A 21565-nucleotide genomic window follows, 5' to 3' on the forward strand; every position below is an offset into this window, starting at 1 on the left:
AGGCCTTTGCCCTACAGAGGGTCAGCAACGGCTGATGAATATATATGTATGTATGTATATATATATATATATATATATATATATATATATATATATATATATATATATATATATATATATATATATATATATATATATATACACACACACACACACACACACACACACACACACAGGTATTGCTCGACTTACGACCGAGATACGGACCGAGAGATGAGTCGCAAGTCGAGTTGGCCGTATGTCGAACTAGAAAAGTGAAGTTTCCGTAGATTTATTTTGATACGTTATGATTCGGCAATCATCTGGATCATATTTTGTCAATATTTTCTTACTGTCTATCATTATTCCATTTTCTTGTTTCATAGGATATCATATGCTCTATAAATGCATTATTGTATTCTATTCATCAATTTTGGAAGCATTTTACAATCGAGTACTGAAAATTTTGTTTACCTTTGGTTATGATCAGCTGATCTGAAAGTGCCGCTACCTACCGTATCAAAATATGGAGTACATACGTATGGCATATTTTTTGTTATCATTTCTTAACTTATTAGAAATATCTTCATGATGAATATTACATCAACGCCAATATGTTACAGGAAATCAGTTTCCATACAGTTCGTCTAATCATTAGGTATAATGCGAAATCGTTGTAGCTCTTTCTGTGTGTGTGTGCTCGCTCTCGCAATCGCATACGGGTAGTTCATTTTTAAAGCTTCATACAGTATTGTAGTTCAATATTAAGCCTTTATACTTCATTAGACTTTACTGTGTTTAATTGTGTTATATTAAAGAACGTTTATATTCTATTTTTCAATTTCTTGAGCATATTAATAATCAACAAATACTTTTAATTTACTTTCGGTTGGCATCAGCTGATCTCAAGGTCACGCTGCCGTATTACTATTATGGCACATACATATAGTGCGAATAAACGGATTTTGAGCGAAGCGAAAAATCTATTTTTGGGTGAGATAGCCATGACGTCCTGATGGAAGGTTCCTTCGGTAGCTTCCTTGGGTATATTTAACTACAGGGATATTCCCAGAGAATTAAACCACAGGTTATCACAGAATTCTAACTTCTGGTGCGAGTACCCTAAAGGTTTCCCTCTAGGATATCGTATATCAACAGGGGACGTATGTATTAACACGCCACATAGCTATCTGCACCCCATATAGAGTTAACACTTCGATATGGAAAGGTGGAGAATAACTGGGGAGCCGTTCCACAGTTACACTCATCCGTGGCTGCTTTTGGTACTCGAAACGTAAACAAACGGGCGCCATTGCTAAATGATGTCACGTCCGTCCTCATCCTGAGGCCAGCTCCTTGCTAATCTCCATGATACAGCAGGACAGGGCGGGGCCTGAAAGGCTGGACTAGAATAGACGGGAGGGTCCATCAGGACGTCATGGCTATCTCACCCAAAAATACATTTTTCGCTTCGCTCAAAATCCGTTTTTTGGGCTCAAGCCATGACGTCCTGATGGAAGTGTACCAGAGAATTAATGTATCGTGGAAAATTTCCCCTTTTTTAAAGTAAGTGCCAAGGGCTCCGAATAGAGGTATGTAATGTGTCCTCGGTAGAGGTTCCGTGGGGATCCAGCTTCCTACCCCCCTGGCAGAGAAGTCCCGGCGGATCATACCAAAATCCGAAGTGGTCATTGAAGGGCTACTCACCCTGCGGAGAGTTCATGCAGGACTCGGAGACAAGACAGAAGGTTAATATTCGGGTAGGAATATTCTCAGGTGTAGACAAGTGATAATTAATCACTATACTCCATGTATGAGAGATCAATCTGGTCTCGAAGGCAGGACGAAGGTAAGTATTCAAGTAGGAATATTACACAGCATGAATGAGTATATAATACATAATTTACATTATTCTTCTCATTCCAAAGGAAAGGGGTAAATGAAACTATGACAATCATGTATTTCATAATGGTAATAGGAGCGGAGAGAGACGCACATGTAATAAAATAGACATTTTATTTCATAGATTGCAGATTATGGTGATAACAATTGCAATAAAAGGTGTAAAGTTAATTTACAATAATAAAGAATAATGTACATAGAGAATAAAAGACTTCAATCTTGAATCTGAAAGAAATTTCACTTTTAGAAACACAAGTTCCGGAGGAACGTCAGTCTTTTTCAAAGAAAAACACATCATGCCCTAGGGCATGTGGCACTCATGTGAAGTCTATGACATTTCACCTTGACAAGAACAGTCTATTAGAAACACCAAGTGTCCATGAAATCACTATGTATCACACAAGGGTCAACACAGGCACCCGTAGAGTTAAAGTCCCAAGTAACTCACTGTTCTATGCAGAGTTAAACGGCAGGTTTCATAACACTACCTGCGGCTACCACGAAATGTTTAACTTCATGCACTTGCTTCGCGTAGTGCTTGAAGAAAACACGCGACGATTCCCACCCTGTGAAGCTCTTGAAGCTTTCGAAATCCATGTTCTGGAAGAAATTCAGAGAAGACGCGACTTTTCTAGGATCATGACCTGCGGGTGTACTGTCAGGATCCGCTCTGCGAATGAAGTAGGTGATTTTCGCTCTTAGTTGTTTCAGTGACAGGTCGCTACCCGATGTTTCTCCTTTGAAGAATTGACCTCCACCGAAGTCTGAAGTTCTTCGAAGATAGACCTTAAGACACTCCACTGGGCATAGAGAGACATTTTCCTTCAGGGGGCAGATTCTCCAGGGTCCCCATCTCTTGGTGGGTAATTAATTTTTTGCGAGAAATGTCGGATCAGGGAAGATGGTTAGTTCTCCTGTATCTGCGAACAGGATATGACCCTCGTCTCTTGATAAAGCCACTATTTCGCTGACTCGGGCTCCCGAGGCGAGAGCAAAAGGGAAGATAACTTTTTGAGTCAGGTCCTTGAGAGGGCATGAATCGTTGTCCAGGTTAGAGGCAAAATGGAGCACCTTGTCCAGGGACCAGGAGATAGGTTTTGGTGGAGGTGCTGGGCGTAGTCTAGCGCATGCCTTTGGCAGTTTATTGAAGATATCGCTGGACAGATCAATCTGGAAAGCGTACAGTAGTGGTCTAGTCAAAGCCGATTTGCAGGTGGAAATCGTGTTGGCTGCTAAGCCTTGTCCATGAAGGTGAATGAAGAAGGACATGCAAAAATCAATGGTGATTTCCGTAGGATTTTTTGCTTTGACGAACGAGACCCACTTTCTCCAGGAAGATTCATATTGCCATCGTGTGGATTCGGTCTTGTATTCCTCGAGGAAGTCTAGACTTTTCTTCGAGATCCCAAACCTTTTCTTTGCGGCTAGGGAGAGAAAATCATGAGATGAAGGTCCCTGACTTTCAGTGATGAAGCGAAGACAGTCGACTTCTGTACTTGCTGAGAGAGAACTGGGCCCGGGAGGGGGATCAGCGTGGGCTGCAGCTCCAGGACCAGAGGGTACCAATTGCTCCGGGGCCACTTGGGAGCCACTAGGGCCGCTGTCCCTTTGAAGGTTCTCAGTTTGGAGAGGACTTTCAGCAGAAGGTTGGGGGGAGGGAACAGGTATATCCTGGACCATCTGTTCCAATCCAGTGACATGGCATCCACTGCTTCTGCCTTGGGGTCCTCGTACGGGGCCACATATCGAGGAAGTTGATTGTTGTCGCTCGTTGCGAAGAGATCGATCTGAAGTTCCGGGACTTGGCGAGAGATGAAGGAGAATGATCTTGCGTCTAGAGACCATTCCGACTCTATTGGGCTTGTCCGTGATAGAGCGTCCGCCGTCACGTTGCGGAATCCTTGTAGGTGAACTGCAGACAGGTGCCATTTCTTCTTTTCTGCCAGACGGAAGATTGGAAGAAGTACCTGATTTATCTGGGGCGATCTCGAGCCCTGACGATTGAGACATCTGACTACCACCGAGTTGTCCAGAGTCAGACGGATGTGGATCGAGGGAGGCGGAGAGAGTTTCTTCAGGGTGAGAAGAACCGCCATGGCCTCCAAGATGTTGATGTGAAACGTCTTGAATAGGGGAGACCATGTTCCTTGAACCTGTCGTTGGTGGGAGTAACCTCCCCAACCCTCCAGTGAAGCGTCCGTGTGGATGTTGAGCGATGGAGGCGGGTGTTGAAGAGGAATGGACCTTTTCAGGGTCTTTGCTTCCGACCACGGCTTTAATAGTAAGCGAAGTCTGTTTGGGAGCCGTCTCTTGAGGTCTCTTCGAGCGATGGATGCAGAACGTCTCCAGACTCCCGCGGCATCCTTTAGCTGTGCGCGAAGCACTGGGTTTGTCACAGAGGCGAACTGTAGAGAGCCTAGAACTTGTTCCTGCTGTCGTCTTGAGATCCGTTTGGATTTCAGCAGTCTTCTGACAGACCCTGCTATTTCCTTCCTTTTCTTCTGTGTGATGGAAAGGCGGTGTGACTGAAGATCCCAATGGATTCCCAACCATTGGAACTTCTGAGCTGGAGAGAGGCGAGATTTCTCGGCGTTTATCTTGAATCCCAGATATTCTAGGAACTGGGTGACTTTGTTGCAGGATCTTACACAATCTTCGGGCGATGTCGCCCAGACCAGCCAGTCGTCTAGGTAAGCCATCACTTGGACGCCGCGAAGGCGGAGCTGTTGGACGATGGCGTCTGCCAGCTTGGTGAAGATCCGTGGAGCCACGTTGAGCCCGAAGGGCATGGCCCTGAAGGCGTAACTTTTCCTTTGGAGTCGAAATCCTAGGTAGGAGGAAGCGTGATGATTCATTGGAACGTGCCAGTTCTAGGACGTATTCTTCCAGGAGGGGGTTGACTGTTGGAAGTATTGCTGGAAGGCTAGGGGTGGTTGTGTCCAGCTCCAGCCTAGTCCCTTCTTGACGATGCTGTGTGCCCAGGGATCGAAGGTCCAACGATCCTGGAATTGGCGGAGTCTTCCTCCCACCGGAAGCACTTCATTCCTTCTGGTGTCCCGAGGGTTTGCCACCTCGGCCGCTAGCTCCCCTTCCTCCTCTGCCTCTGGAGGGGCGGCGAGACGAATCTCTGCCTGCACCTCTGCTTGAGCCCCTACCTCTGGGACGAAAGGTAGTAGCATGTTGCTGAAATGCAGGGGTGAAGACCGGTGACTGTGATACCTCCGGCTGGGTGACCAGCTGAAAGGTCTGCTGTGGCTGAGCTGCCACTTGGGGAGTAGCGGAACCCGGAAACTGCCGTCTCTGTTGACGTTGCTGAGGTTTCTGTTTCAGGGATTTCCTCTTAGGTTGAGGGCCATCGTCCTGAGAGGATTTCCTTTTCTTTGACATGCCCCACTTATGGAGAAGGTTCCTGTTCTCCGTGGCGGCCTTGTCAGCAATCTCTTTCACCAAGGAGGAGGGAAAGAGGTATTTACCCCAGATATTGGAGGAAATCAGCCTCCGGGGTTCGTGTTTTACCGTCGCGTTGGCAAACACGAATTCACGACAGGCTCTGCGAGCCCTAGTGAAGCTGTACAGGTCCTTCGTCACCGTTGCCAAATGCGTTTTGGCTAGGACCATGTAGAAGTCCGGGATTCTAGTGTCTCCGGCCATAACTTCGAGCTGTACCTGGAGGGACAGCGATGCGGCAAGCCTCTCCTTCATATCCTGTTCCCTACGAAGGAGGTGATCATTTAGCCTTGGGAGGTCCTCATTGAACTGACGACCGGCTACGTCAGGCTCTAACTTCCCCACTGTGAATGTTGACTGGACGTCTTTCCAGTGTCTATCATCAGGGGGAACAGTAAGGGAGAGGGGTCTGCACTCCTCCAGTACAGGGCAAGGTTTCCCTTCTTCCACTGCTTTCAAGACCGCAGTGAAGGCCTTTTCTATAAAGGGGAAGGTCGCATCGTTCGGCGCAATGAAGGTTGGGTGCTTCTTACTGAGCGCCGGCATCTTGGAGTTGGTAAAACCCCTACTCTTCACCGCATTGGCTAGCATAGCCTGGGCCTTCGCGAGATCGAACACGATTACTTCCTTCGGTTCGGTCTCTTCCTTTGAGGCTGGTTCGGACCTGAGCCGGATGTAACAGTCCGGATAAGCCTCGAAATTCGGGGAGAATTCCACTTCTTCCAACAAGATCGAGCCGACCTTCTCACTGATGAAGATCTTACCAGTCGTGATCGGCATATGCTCGGCATACCTCCATGGGTTAGTATCTGAGCAAGCGGGGAGGTCCTTAACCGAAATCCGTTTCGGTTGTTTAAAACTTCCTAGGTTAGACCTGAATAGCTCGTGGGTCTTGCGAAGTTTTCTTTCCATGAGGGCTTCAAGCATCTTGAAGACCTCCTGAGTGCCTGATGGAAGAGGGTCCGGGGTGGCAGAAGTCAAAGGAACAGGTTCCTCGGCCGGTGCAGGAGTCGGTGCGGGAGTAGGATTGGGAGCGACCTCATGCTCCGAATCAGGGTATTCCACCTGATCTTCCTCATAGTCGAGCTCCTCGCCCATGAGGTTCCTCTCCGTCCCTTCCGACACTTCCGACATACGTTCCACGTTGTCGGAATCTAAGTGGCACTCATGCATGGACTGGGCCATGACGATATCAGGTTCCACCACTATCTGGACGGTGGGGATCTGATCACTGGGGACCACGGAGTCTTTAGATGCCTTTGGAAACAGCAAGGCCCTCAAATCTTCGGTGGCGAGATACGGTCCGGTGGCATTCTTCTGGAAGCCACGCACCCACTTGCGTAGCTTCTCTCAAGCGTTGTCCCTTGCCTTCGCTGAAGGAGGATCGTCGAACGCTTCGACCAGACGACTCTTGCAGACTGTACAGTGCTGCGGGTCCCAGTATTTCAGATCGCCTTTCTTGATGGCGCAGGGGGCGTGGGTCCGGCACGCCTTGTGCCCGTAGAAGTCCGGGCGCTTCACTCCACAAAAGTTGCTTTCGCACTTCATATACTCCTCCTGTAAAAGAAAGAGATCATGAGTACATGGAAGGCATAAGAATGACTTACATTACTCTAAAATTAAGATAACTTAATCTAAATTTTTAAGCATTAAATAATTCATAAGTAATATAATGCCTGAGAGTAGAGAGCGGGAAAGGAAGTAGATAGACACATACTTGTGAATCCCGCCCAGTCGGTTACCGTAACCTTATCATTAGGCAATTTCTTTTGTGGCCGACGGTCACAAAGCGGAAATCCATATGGATAAGCCGTGGTGGGTAGAAGCTAAGCCTCTAAACAGAAATTGCCTGCGAGGTGTATCAGGGGCTGAGACCACTCAGTTCCCTGGGGTAGAAGGGGAATAGGAGACCCCTTATTAGATATAGGTTCCGGCAATCGGCTGTACTAAGACACACAGAGTATGCTGGAATATTGTAATGTGCAATCAGGAAGCACATCCACAGATTTAGATGGTAAGACAATACCTATATATAGAAGTGGCTAAGCCATCTGGCTGCAGTGTGATGACTGTCGACATGTTGTCGGCAGGTAGCAGAAGGGGTGCATGTCCCTTGACGTCTCCGGAGGGTGCCGGCAGACCGACGGCACGCCGGAGGCCGGTCCAGCAGGGTGGAAGTCATCAAGACAGACACATTGAGCATCTAAATATAATACCATCGTGGCGACCGCCGGCACAGTGGCGGGTCGCCGGCAGGAGGCGACGGCTCCGGCAGTCGAAGGCTGACGGCCTGGTGAGCTTGGATCAGTTCATAAGATAATTATGTATATGGTTTTATACCTAGACCGCCGGCAATCAATGCCGGCACGCCGGTGGCCGGCTCCGAAGGTAGGAGTGTCACCAGAGGTAAGGCGGTATCGCCGGCAGTAGAGGCGGCAAGGGACCGGCACCAGGATAGATGGAGAGAAAGGTAAGGAGGGATTGGAGGGGTAAGACCACATACCCCTCCGGCATCCCTCCGGAGAGAGTGCACTCATGAAAGGAGTAGATACTCCTAGCATCCGGCGGCAGGGGGCCGGCAGTCGGCCGGGTGCCTGGGGTAACCCAAGGGAGGGTTAGAGGGCACTCAAGAGTGGGAAACCCCCGCTGGCCGGACCGCTGCCGGCGACTGCCCCCTTAGAACGCTATGAAGGGTATATGTACCAGAGCGGCCAGCTCAGCAGGAGAACAAGTTAGCCCTACCACTCCACCCAAGGGAGGAGTTGTAGGACTAAGGACAGATGTGTATATGCAAGCCTACACCTAAATGATAGGTGGGGAGGGAGAAGAAGAGGGGTCTTTCATAGTGGAGGCTCTGTACAAGAACGGCCACCAAGGATAGGGAGAACGCTCCCTAGCCTAGGTTAGGTAACCAGAATGAGATTGGTACAGGAGTACCGTCTCAAACTATAAAAGTACAGAACTAGCCCCCCTAAAGCCTAACCTAGATAAGGAGGGTTAATTCCTAGGCTAGGTAGGCTGAAAGACACATCGCAAGTGGCAGGAAGGGATGAGTAACCCAACCAGATGCAACTGTGGAAGGGCAGGGCCGTTCCTTATTTCTCGGTCGCAACCCTAAGGGGGGATCATTCCCTTAGGGTAGACTGAGAAGTGATAAATACTCTGATTGTAGACAAGATTCCCCTATATAGAAGGGGAAGCATGGCCACACAGAGGGAATGCCCGCAGGCAGGGGATTAGGGAGCATATAGGGGTTCCTACATTTAGGTTAGGTTGGAAAGAAACGCAATCAAACCGATCCCCTATATGGTCCCCGAAGGCGAAAACACTTACATCACAGTTAACAGTATGTTAAATAATGCCACAATCTTCATAACTTAACCTAGGATCACTGGTATATATTATGCCTGAACACAAGTGCTAGGCTATCTAGCCTAGGGGCTGAGCTAGCGATATAGTATGGGGTCGAAAGACGACCGAGTAGATGAGCGTTAAAACACGTGTAAGGACAGTGAGATAGCGTCACCAAGATCAACTGATACTTTATTCAAATGCGCACGGGAGTATATTACAAGGTGCGGACGGAAAGGTAGGATAGCGCTGGCGCCAAATCAGATTGAAGTGCCCGCCAAAATATATGTGTTTTCTTACACTTACAAATATACGAATTATGAGTTAACAGAAACATGTAATGAAATGATACATATGTCAAAATGTAGCTCTGATAGAGCGGAATACATATACATGGGAAACCACGGTGTGGCGAAAGGAGAATTCAAATAAATAAACAGTTTGTTGATTTTCTGGACGACGAAGGAGTGGTGTCCTTACAAGTACTCCCCCCCCCAAGACATCGGGCGGCGTAGAGGGCTGATGATCAATCTTCTTATCTTTTCGGGCGTCGGAGGGTTCCTCTTGTTTTTGAACGGAGGGGCGTGCCGGTGGTCGGCGTAAGGATCTCTCCCTCTTGTCGTCGTTTGATGATTTTTCTTTCGTTGGGCGCCTTGTTTTGAGGTGGAACTCTGGATCTGCCAGGTCCGGCGGAGGCGGTGTCGCTTCCTTCGAGAAACGCTGGTTTCACGCGGTCTATTGAGACCCAGTCCTCTTGGCCATGGACGTCGAGAAGGAAGGCTTTCGTTGTCTTCTTAATTACCCGGTAGGGGCCTCGATAAGGTCTAGTTAGTGGTTGTCGATTAGCATCGACACGGACGAAAACGTACCCGCAGTCATCCAGGTTTTTTGGCTTGAAGTGCTTGGTTCTGTCCTGGTAAGTTTTGAGACATGGCCTGAACTTCCTGGCGATGTCCCTTAGGTGATCCAGCTGCGTGTCGTCGGTTGATGAGGGAAAGAATTCGCCAGGAACTGCGAGCGCCTCCCCTTAAACCTTTTCGGCGGGCGAAGGTTCGCTGTCTGCGCGAGGGGCGGTGCGAAGGCCGAGGAGTACCCAAGGAAGTCGTTGTGATGTGGTGGTAGATCCCATGCTTGGACGGGGAACCTGGCGAGTGTCGGAGCTCGGGCTTGAAAACCTCGGGAATTTCTTGTAGGAGGTCGGCGTAGGGGTGCGTCGTTACGGCAGATACGGACATTGTTGCAGGGCCGTGTTCTAGGGCGCGGGACTGGGAGGTTCCCGTGTCGATGAGACGTCTGTTAGCGACATCGACGAGGAGTCCGTGGTGGGCGAGGAAATCCGCACCGAGGAGGGGGCGATTGACGTCAGCGATAGCGAAGGGCCAAGAATACGAACGGCCCATGATAGATATCTTGAGGGTCTTGATCCCATAGCACCGTATGGGAGATCCGTTGGCGGCGATGAGTGAGGGAGCGTTTTTGTCGGGACCACGGTCTAGGTCGGACTTGGAAGGTGGGAACGTTGACTGCATTGCGCCGGTGTCTACCATGAGTCTACGGTTTGAAATGATATCGAGGATATAGAAACCATTCTTGTTTTGGTTAACTGCGGCTGCGATGGTGGCAGGTGGATGCTTCTGGCGTCATCTTCTAGGGAAACTGCATGGTGCTCTACATTTCTTGGCGTCGCTGCCGAACTGTTGGTGGTAGAAGCACCATGCTGGGTTAGTCCTAGGGTTCGGTCGCGTTGGTTGCGGTGGTTTCTTTCTTGATAGAATGTTGATCTCGTCGTCCTCAGGGGCCGTTGCCGAGGAGTCTATGGAAGAGCAGCTGCTGAAGGAGAAAAACGAAGGCGGTGTTGACGATGATGCTCCGAGGCGAGATGCTTTGGAGGCCTCGTGGAGCTTCTGAGCCTTCGACAGGAGTTCGTTCATCGGGAGCGTGTCGGCGTCTGTCAATTGGGCCCTTACGTCCTGTGGTAGGCGTAGAAGAAAGATCTCGCGAGATAAGCTAATCTCACGTCGTCGGCCGTTGCTGTCTGTTTCGGGGAGCATAAGCAGGCCGGATAACTCGTCCCACGCCTCAACAGGAGAGGTGTCGCCCATGGGCTTGCCGGCGAGGTCCAGGACTTTCTGTGCCCTTGCTGAGACGGAGATGGAGTAGATACCAATGAGTTTCGTTCTCAGGTCGTCGTATGAAACTTGGCCGGCCTGGGCGTCGAGCCATGGGGAAATCTTGTCGAATACCTCTTCAGGTATGGAGGTGAGAACGATGTCAGCTTTGGCGCAGGAGTCACTGAGTCTAGCGACGCGGAAGAGTACGTCTGCTCTCAGGAACCAGGAAGCGGTGTTGTGTTGAGAAAAGGGCGGCAGTTTGACTTTGGATGTGTAGGCGAGGCCGTTGGTTGCGATGGGCGTGTTGCTTTCTGCATCGTGGCCAGACGACGAGTCGGCGAAGAGGTGGGAAGTTGATATGTCGGTTAAGCTCATCCTACTGCCTTACATGCACCGAAGTGTGGGAGAACCGAAGGCAGGCTCACGCCTAAGGTAACGGAGTATAGAGAAGGTAGCACGGCCGTAATAAGTCCGTTAATGGCAAAGCCAAAACCGCTGATGCTACTTTCAACTCCGGGGTCACCAGTTGTAAGGACAGTGAGACAAGCGTCACCAAGATCAACTGATACTTTATTCAAATGCGCACGGGAGTATATTATAAGGTGCGGACGGAAAGGTAGGATAGCGCTGGCGCCAAATCAGATTAAAGTGCCCGCCAAAATATATGTGTTTTCTTACACTTACAAATATACGAATTATGAGTTAACAGAAACATCTAATGAAATGATACAAATGTCAAAATGTAGCTCTGATAGAGGGGGGAAACATATACATGGGAAACCACGGTGTGGCGAAAGGAGAATTCAAATAAATAAAATAAATAAACAGTTTGTTGATTTTCTGGACGACGAAGGGAGCGGTGTCCTTACACATGATATAAGTAATTCCTAGCTATGAAGACTAAATAACTAACAATATCAATTAGTTAAGAGGCCAGATAAAGCTGTTCTGGCTAGCTAAATAAGGCATGCAAAAGAACAGCGACGCCATAAAATGGCGCGTCCGGGAACGGCACAGCTCTGCCACAAAACACAATATTTTACGAAAAGTAGAAGTTACTTTACGGCTAGAGCTTATTTAAACAATACTGGGACCTGGTACTCAACTTTCCAGAAGAAGGCGAGGCTGAAGGTAAAGACATAACGGCGATGTAAGTCGATGAAAATCGCACAAAGGGAAATCCGACCAAAGCAAGGTGCTACAGGCAGAAGGATGAGCACGGACATGACGTCATTTAGCAATGGCGCCCGTTTGTTTACGTTTCGAGTACCAAAAGCAGCCACGGATGAGTGTAACTGTGGAACGGCTCCCCAGTTATTCTCCACCTTTCCATATCGAAGTGTTAACTCTATATGGGGTGCAGATAGCTATGTGGCGTGTTAATACATACGTCCTCTGTTTATATACGATATTCTAGAGGGAAACCTTTAGGGTACTCGCACCAGAAGTTAGAATTCTGTGATAACCTGTGGTTTAATTCTCTGGGAATATCCCTGTAGTTAAATATACCCAAGGAAGCTACCGAAGGAACCTTCCATCAGGACGTCATGGCTTGAGCCCAAAAACACTGATTTATATAATTTTCTTGACATTCGAAATTTCTTCATAATGCATATTACATCAGCGCCAATATGTTATAGGGTATCACATTTTCCATATAGTTCGTTTATAGACCTTATTATTATTTATAAAAGGAATTCGCTCTCTCTCTCTCTCTCTCTCTCTCTCTCTCTCTCTCTCTCTCTCTCTCTCTCTCTCTCTCTCTGCATTTTGTTTTTAATTCAGTTGTATCTTCATATTTTTTTTTTTAAATTATCAAAAAATTCTATATATCATTATTCGATGTTTCGATTATGGGAATAGTAACGCATCGGAAGGAAATCACTTGATTTGCCTCTCGCCTTCCACCAGAAATATGATGTCATCAAACTTTTTTTCTTAAATTTACGGTAAGTTGTACTAATCTTATAACTAATGATACAGACCACTAAAACACTTGATATTGTTACTGGGTGTTTCGATGATGGGAATGCTGTAATAAGATTACTCGGTAACAATGAAAGGAAATCATTCGGTTTGTCAGCGCGCTTCCGCCAGATACATGACGTCACAAGTCACGTGATGTACAGTAAACTCTACGAAGAATGACTTGCAAAATATGTAAATTAATTTTCTTTGTTTCTCGCAAGAAATGAAAAGAAAATACTAACTTAACAAACAAAAGTATTTTATTTTTTATAATGTAAAAGGAAATATATTATTTTCAAGAAAATATTTGCCCTATTAGTATATTTTCTTTAGATAAACATCAATCCATTATCAGAGATTAAAAAAGTAGCGTTCAGTCAAATTTACGCTACGTAGTACTCATGACAACCGATACAGACCCTCAAAATAGTCTGTATCGTTAATTAATATTTCGATAATAGGAATACTAATATTAATCATTAGCCTATGGGAAGGAAATCACTGTATTGCCCGGACGCTTTCCGCCGGTGATGTGACGTCACCAGACATATAATATGAACTCGACAGATATTAAAACTTTTCTTAATGTATTTTTAACTGAAAATAAATACTGAATATTAACAATAAAAGAAAATAATTTACCAAGATAAATCAGTTTATATGTATACAAGAAAATGGATTATTTTCAAGGAAATATTCGTCCTATTTCCGATAAACTTGTGACGTCATCACCCTGAAAAAATGGTCGTAAAATCGAATAGTCGTATGTCGTGTAGGTCGTAAGTCGAGCAATACCTGTGTGTATGTATATATATATATATATATATATATATATATATATATATATATATATATATATGTGTGTGTGTGTGTGTGTGTGTGAATAACTTAATGATGGGTGATAGAGATTTCTGGTTTGATTCCGGTTGTCGAAGTGGTAATATTTCAATAGAGTCCCACCCAGTCATTTTAGCGTGAAAAAATATTTCTCATAAGTTTTCTTGTTTTGTTGTTTTCTGATGTTATAACCTTCCGCTAATGTATCTTTTTCTGATTACCACCACCCAACAGTGATTTTGGGAAGTCCAGGTGGGGTATTGAAAAGTAACGCATTGCTGAAGAGAAAACAACAAAATGACAAGAAAACTAACAGAAGAAATGGTTTTCTATACCAAAATATAAGGAGGAACAACACTTACGAAAGCTATCACTGGCCCATTTTCTATCGAACGCAAATGTGGTAAATTTCTCTAAATACTTGTATCTATGAGTACATTGGTTAATGAACTAACTAATTATTCGCATACTGATCATTGACAGCCGTGGCTCGCTTCACTCGCAATTAAACTACATCACTTCCTATGTTCAGGCAAGCGGTACATATTGCGCTATGCATGTTCGCCGCGTGGGCGAATATTTTGCCATATCCTTAGTTTACACTAAGCCTTAAATATATAATGACTCACCTTAATAGTCAGAGTCAGAATACCTAAAAATCAGGAGTGAAAACTGACTCTACGGTTTGAGATGCCCTACTGGGTCCTGCTTGTTCGGTAAGGCCACTAGGTCCTGGTTGTGGGGTATGGCCATTCAGTCCTGGTTCTGTGTTACCGGCACTTGGTCCTGGGTTGGTTGTATGCCCAAATGGTGGATACAATTTTCCAGTAGCAAGAAAGAACCCAAGCAGGAATTCTTTGTAGTTAGGGACAGACCTTATAAATATACAGCATAGCGAGAGATATAGTGCTTATACTGTAGTACTCTCTCTAAACACCAGTCTCTAGAATATATGACTTAATGTCCCTCCAGAACCGTTCAATGTTCTGGGTATGGATTTCCGGATTTTGATGGTCCACAAAGTCTTTACTATGGTTTGTAGTTAATTGCCAGTACTGCATTCACTAATTTTCTTGTATGCAACCCACTCGTCACTGACTATAATGCTTGCAGCGGGCAAAGTTGTGACGAAAGCAATAAATGTACTGAATGTCGGGAGTGGTCTGCCTCCCAGTGGCAAAGGTATGGGCGTCGGTGAAAGAAGAAGGCCAAGCGGAATTCCTCTCCTTCAAAGATTTCTTCGAAGCAGAAGAAACCCAGGGCTTCTTCTTCCACTTCCCGACCTTCCTCCGAAGCTCCTGCTCGAACGGTTTCCTCCAAAGAACCGTCGATTAGTAGCGTAGACTGCTTAACCCCTGGACAATCTCTGTTCTCGAGAGATGGTGTTGCTTCCTCTAGGGAAGCAGCCCCGGTTTTCCCCCTGATGGAGTCCTTGTCTTTCTCTTCATTTTTACAGGTCTTGTCATCCTTGGATTTGCCCGTCCTTCTATCCAGGGAGGCTCTGCTGCAGCTGATTCGTCGGGGCGCTGAGCTGCAGCGTTCGTCAGCTTCGGACATCAAGCCTTTGACCTTAGTCGACGTCGTGGTGTCAGAGGAGTTGTCTGCTGCCCTGGCAGCAGACTCTGTTCCTGTATCGTCATCTGCTTCTTCCGCCGCCGCCGAGGACTGTGCTCCCCATCCTTCGGGGATGGAGCAAAGTCCAAGGCATGTCTCTCCTGTGAGTGTTCCCTCCTCTCGTTCACGAGAGAGGCACTCATAGAGACTCCTCTTCAGAGGCCTGCTGCTGATTAGCCTGCTGATCCTCCTGTTTCTGAGGCACTTCGTCATCGTGGTCATAGACCCCGCCGTGCTCCTCCGCCTTTTCGCCTTAGAGGTACTCCTTCACCATCGGTGAAGAGATACCTTTGTCAGCTTCGTCATCGCTGCTCTCCTTTTTGGAGGAGCCTTCTCGTCCTGGCTTGTCCGGTTCACGACCTTCGCCTGTTGATCCAGTCTCGCCTGCTCGTCAACGAACCCCGGTTCATGACTCCCTGCTGAAGGATCGCTCCCGGTCCTCTCCAGAGGATATTCGCCCTTCCAAAGGGCACAAACCAACTCATCGTTCAACTGCTCGCCAACCATCTGTTCTCCGATTGCCTGCTTAGCAATCTCCTACTCAGCGTTCGACTGCTTGTCAGGCACCTGTTCACCGCCCTGCTGCTCACCAGCTTGTCAATCGCCTGCTCGTCAGGCACTTGCTCAGCATTCGGCTCCTCGTCAGGTACCTTCTCACCGCCCTACTTCTCACCATGCGACTGCTCGTGGATCACCTGCTCGCTGATACTCTCCTGGGGGATCTCCGTCTCAACGATCTCAGGATCGCCATTCCCATTTTCTGATGATGTGGAGAAATTTTCCCTTCCCAGGTGCTGTTACAACCTGTCTCCCACAGTCATAATAGCCTGTTATGAACGAATGCCTTCTTCTGGAGGAGCGCATAATGCTACAGTACTCACCAAGCTGCTACGGGAGACAGTTCATAGGAAAATACCCTGGTCCATCTTACTTGGGCGTTAACACACGCTAGTCTTGCGATGAAATCTTTGCACGGTGTTGCGCACCCATTCACCGAGTAAGGTTGGCGGACAAGGTAGTCTGCCTGACTAATAGAGGCACTTCACTTCTGCTACATGGAATGCTCTCTTGGGCGAGTTTAAATCAAGAACCGCACACACGAGAAGCATGGTCCGGTATAAAGGCGAGTCCTACGTCAAAGTACCTGGGCGATCTGAGAAAGGTACGCACGGGTAAATCTGTTGCCTTTGAGAACTGGAAAAAATGCACAAACTAATGCGCAGTTCCAGTTCTTAACTTGCAGTTGGGCAAACTGGAAGGAGCACGCTTTACCAGTTTTGCCTATCAATCATGGACTCACCCCTCGCAAGTGCACACAGATAGCAATTACATTTAAGAGCTGAAAGGCTCTTTTTTTTTTTTTCCCAGCTCTCACCTCGCGAGCATACGCTCCCAGCAGGACAAATTGGAAGAGGTGCGCAAGCCAGCGCACCTTACCAACCCTCTCCTTGCTAATGCTCGCCCTTGCGAAGAGGGATGGTAGGTAGTCTCTCCTTCACTGACTGACCATCCTCAGTCTGTTCCACTTTTGGTCAAGACCCTACTGGGTAAGGTCGTTCTGTCAGGGGATCAAGTAGTGGCAGAGCTTTCTCCCAAGAGGCAAATTGCTAGTACCAGTGGCAAAACATCTGGGGTATCTAACATTCCTCGAGAAGTTAGTGCCCCATGGCTGGCTCCACATATGGTCTTTCACCTTAGTTACCATGTGGGACCCAACCAGAAGAGAGACCTGAGTTGGTGGGTGCTAGATGCCAGTCTCCTCAGAGGAGTAGGTCACTCACCTCCCCTGGATTTTTTGGTCTTCACAGATGCATTAAAAGAATGGGGGCGTCATTTCTTACACCTGACGGCATCCGAACTTTAGTCTGAATCCAAAAAGCGGTGCCATATAACCTTCTGGAAATGAGGACAGTCTGCCTGACCCTCAAGTACTTCCATCAACTCCTTTCAGGGCATTATGTAGTAGTGATGAGCATCAACACTACAGTAGTGTCCCACTTGAACAAACAAGGAAAAACCTTGTCACAGCACCTATGCCTGCTAGTGATAATCCTCAGGGGGATAGAAGGGAATTTGGTAGCCTGAACAGCACTCTTCATCTTGCGCAAGAAGAACGTGCTGGCGAACAATCTGAGCAGGAGTAGTCAGATAGTTGACTCTGAATGAGCAATTGACCTGTCTACAATCCCTAAATCGGAACTTTCAGTGTACTTCTCACTAATACTGCGTGTCACAGCGTCCACTTGACGGTTTTACTCACACGGCATCACCAACTTTATATGCCCCTGTTGCTCTCGTACTGTCTCACCTACTCCACGCAGCCTCACGGCATATTCATACGGCACATTTACAGGAGCAGTCTCTTCCTCACAGTCGTTTCATGGTGTGACATTATAAAGATACACAGCCTCGCCTATTGAATACTGTTTCCTTGTAGCTATCACTTTCACTGTCCTGTGAATATTCTTTCTCTTTTTCTCTTTTCACATTGTGCGTGTAACTGGAGTCCCGGTATGCGTACTTGTCCTGTTCCCGAGGGCCGCACATGTGATACCTTTATGCCGTCCATGGCGGGAACACTCACCTGCTGTGCCATCGGTGTTTTAGGGACGACACCTGTGATTAGTGTAGGGAGTGGTCTGCCTCCCAATGGGAGAGGTTCAGGCACCATAAGAAGAAGGCTAAGTGTGATTCTTTGCCTTCCGGGTCTTCCTTGAAGTTGAAGAAATCACGAGCTTCTTCTAACCCCCCAACCTTTCTCTGAAGCTGCTCCTCCACCGGGCCCTTCCAGGGAACGGCCAAGTCCAGCGCAGGCCTGGTTACTCTAGGTCAACCCTGTGGTGTAGGTGACGGCATCGACTCCCCTAGCGAGTCGGCTCCATCCCTTCATTAGGAAGCGCCTGCTCGTTTATTGGCATCTTGTCTTTTTGGCTATCGGTGGGCGTCGATGGCCCCCTTTTGAAGGAGGTTCTTTTCGAACTCCTTCAATGGGGAGTGGAGAAAAGGCTTTCTTCTCCTTCCTTTGCGGTGGTTGATCCTCCTTCTGTGGGCGGAGGCGCTGCAGCCCATCGGTCAGACTTCGAGTTTGTGCCCGACGCTGAAGATGTTGATGATCCACCAGGGGCGGTGGCAAAGCATACTCCGAGGCAGGTTCCCCCTTCAGAGGAACACGTCTCTTGTTCGCAAGAGAAGACCGCCGCTGGGCATCGGCTGTCGTGTTAAACTTATGCTTCCCCTGGGGACGAAGGTAGAGCACTGCCTTAAGCAAAGTCCTCCTTCTTGGGAACAAACCTTCCCTTTAGGGGAGATAGCTCGCGAGGTGGCGCGGTCTCCCTCTCGGGCGGAGTCGGCTTTACATTCTCCTTTGGAGGTTTGTAGGGTGGAGGGATTTATGACCCCTCTCCATCCTGGACGTTCTCCTCCTCAGGCTTTGAGGAGACATCTTTTTGAATCCGCAGGTTCTGCTCACGTTAACCCTTCAGGGTCTCGTGACGATCACCCTTTGGGCTGGCGTGATCACAAGCTTTCGAGCTCTCGTAACACTGCAAGACCTTCAGGCCTCCGCCGTGTTGAACCTTCGAGTTCTCACATCTTGGAACCTTCGGGTTCTGGTTGCGTTGAGCCCTCGGGCTCTCGCAATGATGGCTACGATGAACCTTTGGGCTCTCATGTCATCCGTCACGTTAAACCTTCGGGTTCTCGTAAGAGGGAGGTTTCCGTCTCCCGTTGCGCAGTTCCCGTGGAATCGCACAGCCTGGTATCATTGAACCCTTGGACTCTTATGACAGGAAAAATTCGGTTTCCTGTTGCGTTGACCCTTTGATGTCTTGCAACCCTGGTTACGCTGAACCCTTGGGCTCTTGTGCCTCTCATCATGTTGAGCCCTCGGGTTCTCGTGGCAGGGAAACTCGAGGTCTTGCAACCCCGGTCACGCTGAGCCTGTGGGCTCTCATTCCAGACGCTACGCTGAACCTTCGGGTTCTCGTAGGAGGGAGACTTTGGCTTCCCATCGCATGAATCCTTCTGGTTCACTCGGCTCTGGTTACGCTGCACCTGTCGGCTCTCGTAATCCTCGTCTTGTTGAGTCTTACTCTCATGACAGAGAGTTTTCTGACTCGTCACGTTTTGCACTCGGGCTCTCGTGACTGGTGTTATGCTGAGCCTTTGGGCTCTCATAGCTCCGCTGGGCCTCCAGGTCCTAGCTGTGCATATCCTTTGAGTACATGCAGCACGTTTACTGAAGGTTTCCATCCTCCTCCAAGATTCTGTGACGCAGTTCCTCAGGGTTCTCACCACTACGATCCCCATGGGTTGCCCGACCTGGAGTCACGCTCCGCAGTAGCTCTTCCCCCTGGCCCCCCAGATGCTGAATCCTTGACAAGGATGGTGGGCTTAGGGATTAGCAGCTGGGCTCTAATCAACAGTGTGAACTGCTTTCCCGCTGGATCTCGGTGCCCAATTGTTGATCCAACTAAATCAGTCAGCGCTTTCTCTTTTCCTCTTGGTTATTTTTTTTTTTTTCTCCTATCTCTTCCTTTTGGGCTTGAACTTGTTGACGACTTTGGCTTGTTTGACTATACTTTGGCTGCTTCTTTGGATTTGGCACAGTGTGGGATGGACGGTAATCCATGTACCAATTTAGATGCCATCACCCTCTGGCAGACCCCATTGGATGCAGACCAAGTCTGTTAAGAGTCGGGCTCCAGTGATCCGGTTGTAAGTCACCCATATTTGCGGATAGTGGGTGACGCCAGGCATTGGAGTCGCCATGGAAGGGGCTAACTACCCCCACTGACCAGTGTACGCCCACCTAAAGAGAAGCAGCTCCTCCCTAATAGCACTTTCAGGATCGTTGGATCTTCGATCCTTGGGCCCACAGCCTAATCAAGAATGGACTAGGATGGAAATGGAACAAGTTTCCACCATCATTTCCTCAATTCTTCCAACACTCCACCCCCTTATTAGAAGAATATACCTTAGAACTCTTGAGCAAAAAGGTTATAAGGAAAGCAAAGTCCATCAAATTCCAGGGAAGGTTGTTTTGTGTTCCCAAGAAGGACTCGGACAAACTCAGTCATTCTGGACTTGTCGCCACTCAACAAGTTTGAGAACAGCATGTTCAGGATGTTAACCCTTCAACACTTAAGGACCCTGTTACCCAAAGGGGCATACACAGTCTCAATAGACCTGGCAGATGCTTACTGGCACCTCCCAGTCACCCACCCCCTCTCCTCCTCCCTAGGATTCAAGTTACAGAAGAAAAAGTATGTCATCAGAGCCATGCCCTTCGGACTAAACATAACCCCAACGATCTTCACGAAACTAGCAGACACAGTCGTTCAACATCTATGCCTAGAAGGTGTTCAGGTAGCAGCGTACCTGGACGCATATAGTCGAACTATGGGATAGCATACGACAGATTGGTCTGCCGGCGGAAGGCCTCCCTATCTTAGTGTGTTTCGCCCTGTCTCTGCCACATAGACTGATGGCTGGGAAGGGTTTCCCCTCGATGGAGATTTGCCAGCGCCCGGCGCGCTTCCAGCATGCCGTCACGCTTCCGGCGCCACCTAATCATTTTACTTCAGTGGACTGTCACTTCTCCCCTGCCGTCTCAGTGCCGGCAATGACTATCGTATAGCTATATACGATAGCCAGTACATCTATGGTATAGTACATACCCTAGACCAGTGGTTCCCAAACTGGGGGGCGTGAGGACGATAGAAGGGGGGCGTGAAGTCATCTGCTCGAAATTACTTGTTTAATAGAATAATAAAATCATTAAAAGAACAAATATCTGTCATTACATATATGCAAAGTATAATTATAGCAGTCTCTCCAACCTGTTTTCTATTAAGCTGTAACTGGGACTCACTGTGTTATCCACAGACAATCATTAGCAAGCAAAACTCTGCCAGGTAATCTACGCAGTTCACTAAATTTGGCAATAAAAGTGGTGAATTTTGTTAAGAATAACACTGAATTCTAGGCTTTTCACAGCTCTTTGCTCAGATCTGGGCACTGATTACAAGACTCTCCTATTTTACACCGAAGTCCGCTGGCTTTCCAAGGGAAACATGCTGAGTTGTCCTTACGAGCTCAAGGATGAAGTGGAAATTTTCTTGCAGAAGCAGAAACAAGACAAACTGTATGCAGCATTTAGAGAGGAAGACTTTCAGCTCTCAGTAGCATACCTTGTGGACTTTTTTGAGGCTATCAACAACCTCAATTTGAAGTTACATGGAAGAAACACAAACATCATTGCACACACTGATGTAATCAGAGCTTTCACCGAAAAAATTCATTTCTGGGCTCCTCCTGTGCCGCCTAGTGAAATGCTCCTAAAGCACCATTTCTAA

Source organism: Palaemon carinicauda, chromosome 1, assembly GCF_036898095.1.
Source record: "Palaemon carinicauda isolate YSFRI2023 chromosome 1, ASM3689809v2, whole genome shotgun sequence".
NCBI lineage: Eukaryota > Metazoa > Arthropoda > Malacostraca > Decapoda > Palaemonidae > Palaemon > Palaemon carinicauda.